General features: G+C 45.1%; 1 long non-coding RNA gene across 1 annotated transcript; it reads left to right on the plus strand.

The window, feature by feature from the left end:
• The first annotated feature begins 2271 nt into the window (after positions 1-2271).
• LOC311032792 lies at positions 2272-3858 on the plus strand. The gene is made up of 3 exons (XR_014599214.1): positions 2272-2454; positions 3071-3245; positions 3463-3858. It is a non-coding gene; the product is annotated as an uncharacterized lncRNA (long non-coding RNA).
• Positions 3859-4094: the final 236 nt, after the last annotated feature.

Below are 4094 nucleotides of genomic sequence, written 5' to 3' on the forward strand. Positions count from 1 at the left end.
GACATAGTCATCACTCACCGACTGGTGCTCTAGTAACGTCATATGCTGTGGTAGAAGATGTTGTAGTACCATCATTTTAAAACACTAGCCACCGATGCTGACAAGCGGGCTGAGTTTGCTAAACGGAGAGAGAAAGCATTCTCTACGTTAGTGCTGAACGTAAGTACACCCCAGTTGTACCTGATAACAAGCAACCAGACTCCCAAAGAGGCATGGACTATGCTGAAAGGCCATTTTGAGAGCGATACTTTGGCAAATAAACTGTTCCTGAAGAAAAAATATTTCCGATGTGAAATGACGGTTGGCGATTGTAACACTTTTGGGAAGTTTGCCACCAAGTTATGCTACAATTGTCACTGCTCTACAAACAAAGATTGACAATCTGACACTGAAGTTTGTTCAGCAAGCGTTAATAAATGAAGAGCAAAAGCAAGTGAATGCCAATGATAATTCCAGTGGTGCAATGTCAGGTGGTGCATCAGCCATGTCATCACAATTTAAGGGAAATGAGCAGGATAACTCCAGGTCAGGGGGAGCAGAAAGGCCAAGCACGTGGAGATGTTACAAATGTCAATGTCAATGACAATTTTATTTATATAGCGCATTTACAGGAGGCTTAGCCACACCAAAGTGCTTCATAATAAAGTGCAATAATCAAAGACTAAACTAAGGCACAAAAAAGAAAAGGGCTACAGATAAAATAAGTTTTAAAAAATGCAATAAAAGAGAACATTTAAAAGTGTCCAGGGGCACTATACACTGGCATATAAAAGGAGACACTAGCCAAAGGCTTGTGAATAGAGGTGGGTCTTTAAAAGGGACTTATTCACAGACTGGGCTGCACAGATGTGGAGGGGGAGGCAGTTCCAGAGTCTAGGGGCTGCTACTGCAAAGGCTCTGTCCCCCCTAGTTTTTAGCCTGGACCTGGACCTTCAAGCCTCAGTTGGTCTGCTAGTGTTCTGGAAGGGGAGTGGTGGTGGAGAAGATCAGACAAGTAGGTTAAGGCCAGACCATGGAGAGATTTGAAAACAGTCAATAGGAGTCTGAAATCGATGCGGTAGCGGATGGGGAGCCAGTGGAGTGAAGCCAGGACTGGGGTGATATGTTCGCGTTTTTTAGTACAGGTGAGGAGTCGGGCGGCTGAGTTCTGAACCAACTGCAGGCGGCGGAGCTGAGATTGATCGATGTCAGTGTGGAGAGCATTACAGTAGTCCAGTTGTGATGTAATGAAGGCATTGATGAGTCTCTCTAGATAGCTCTGGGGCAGGTAGGCTTTGGTCTTAGCTAGGGTTCTCAGGTGGAAAATGCTCTTCCTAACTACTGAACTGACCTGCTGCTCGAACTTGAAGGCACTGTCAAAAATCACGCCCAGATTTCTGACAGAGGGCCTGATGTTGGAGGTAAGAGGGCCCAGGGCATTGGTAGAGAAGGCCGGAGAGGTTTTTCCAAAAACAATCAGCTCAGTCTTGCTCTCATTAAGGTTGAGGAAGTTTGCACCTATCCATGACTTGATGCCAGACAGTCACGCAGTAGATGGAGTGCAGCCCATCAGCCTTAAGGGGGAGATACAGCTGGACGTCGATGGCAAAGCAGTGGAAGGAGATGTTGTGTTTGGCCAGGATTTCTCCTAGGGGTAAAATGTAGAGCAGAAAGAGGATGGGACCTAGAATAGTGCCTTGAGGGACCCCGCAGGTGACGGGGGCAGCAGAAGAGATGGAGCCTCCAAGCTGGACAGAGAAGCTCCTGTCGGCCAGGTAAGACTGGAAGAACTTCAGGGCTGTGCCTTTGATGCCCACGTGATGCTCAGGCGGAGCCAGCAGGATCCTGTGATCCACCGAGTCGAAGGCTGCTGTTAGATCTTAGAGCACCAGGATCACGGGACTACCTGAGTCAGCAGCTAGGAGCAGGTCATTGAGGACTCTCAGGAGCACAGTCTCTGTGCTGTGGGCTGTTCTAAAGCCGGATGGAAATTCTCAAAGATGTTGTTGATGGATAGGAAGGATTGCAGCTGAACATAAACTTCTCGCTCAAGGAATTTGGATAGAAAGGATAGTTTGGAGATAGGCCTGAAGTTTGAGAGGATAGAGGGGTCAAAGTTTGGCTTTTTTACATGGATGCAGCAGCGCGCCGAAAAGCGAAACTCGCTTTTTTAATGGCCAAATAGGTCACTTGTGTGATTCGTCCAGATCCGAGGAGTTTTTCTATTTTGGGGGGGGGGGGGGGGAGTGAACTGCGCTGAGCAAAACCAATTAAGTACCAACTGATGGGGGGGGGACAAAAACTGTCAGCCAGTCCCGAAGGCACACCAGTGTGCTGCTGATCTATGATTGGCCATTCACCGCATCAATCGAGTCACACGAAGAGGCAGCTGAAACAAGTTGTGACGATTGAAGACGCCGGAGCGGAGAAGGATTCGGAGCTGAGACTTGGAGTACGAGTGTCGAAACATCAAAGGTAACGTTAATATTAGCTTTTTTCGTTGGCTGGCTATGCTTTTAGCATATTTAGCTTGGTTATGAACTGTCTTTTAATCAATGAACGGTAGCCTTATAAGCCTGTAAACGCATAGCCCTCGTGTGTCATGATGTATTTTGAGCTAACATTACATGTTAGCTAGTAAAGAGGAACTAATGTGCAAGTCTGGTTGCGTTTCTGCTGTTTTGGTAATGCTCTTCTCCTCCATGTGCATTTGTTACGCGTGTGTATTTGTGTAGTCTTCACCGGCATAAAATAAATGTTTGCCGGTTACGGTGCGCGTTTGTGTCGCGGTGCGCGGAGAGGAGAGCTAGACACCGTGGCGGCGACCGAGTGACCTTCATCTCCGTCCGCATAGTGCTCTTTCTCCGTTATTCACTCACACACACACACACAGTGTGAGCAGTGCGCGGTAAAAGCGAAACACATGTAGATAATCACAATTATCACAGTCTGGAGCTTTTTAATTAAAAATAAAAATGTAGCATGGCCACTGGAGAAATCCTGCTTCGTTCCTCTTTACCTAGCTATAACTTTCATCATGCTGCTGATAAACTTTATTTTAGCTAACATGATCTACTCTGCTTGATTTCAGAATGAGGGAGTTTGAGGAGAAGGATGCAGAAGTCTAGGGGGATGACAGCTACCATGATATTCAAGAGAGAAGATGAGAAGTTTGGACCTGTTGACAGAAAACTATGCCGGCACATGAGGACTGCTGGAGGAAGGGATAAAGCGCAGAGAGGCTGATGGAGAAAAGAAGGAGACAGGTGAAGTAGACACTGAACCTACACACACACACAGTACACTGTGTACTTGGATCACAAATACCAAATACAATGATCACTATTAATAACATCTTTCGTTATTATGCCTTATTTTGTTACTTGGTGTTATGTTGCTACCTTGTTCTTAGACAAGACTATGCTTGTATAGCCTAGTCATCTCAATATCATGTAATATCATCATGTAATATTTGAATTCCAGGTGGAGTATGGCTGCAAGAAAACCTGTGCAAGTGCACAAGAAAGCAAGAGGACTGCACAGGAAGAGCAGAAGGAAGCACGGCAGAGACATGCAGCTAGGCAAAGAAATGCTGCTAGACGTAAGGCCCTAGAAGTGCTCCAAGGGAAGGCAAAGAAGAAGCACTGATGGATACTGCATCAAGCAAAGGAATGCTGCTAGAAAGAAAAAGAGAACACAATGATACTTAGCAGCACATCACAAAATCACAAAAAATAAATGAACAAATGTAAATGTCTGTGCACCCTGGCAGAGGGAGTTGTGGCACATGTTACTACAAGCAATTTTTCCCCACTTGGAGTTCACTGTTAAATGGAAAGCCCTAGATGTTTTTTGTACATAGTTTTATGAAACGATTAAACACAATTTATTACTTAACCTGTGTATGTCTCTTATTGATTTGGTAGGCCTCTTAGGTGTCTAAGAATATACGTTTTTCTAGTTTAACAAGTTTTTATTGTTTAATATATCTACCATGCTGATCAAAGTAAAATTAGGCAGACTAGGGATGTTTTTTCTCAATATTGAGGAGAGGACATTTGAATTTACCCGTCTCCTCCGCTATAAATGCACACCCTGGCTGTCGACACAACCCC

This window comes from Eutrigla gurnardus (assembly GCF_963514095.1).
Source record: "Eutrigla gurnardus genome assembly, chromosome: 22".
NCBI lineage: Eukaryota > Metazoa > Chordata > Actinopteri > Perciformes > Triglidae > Eutrigla > Eutrigla gurnardus.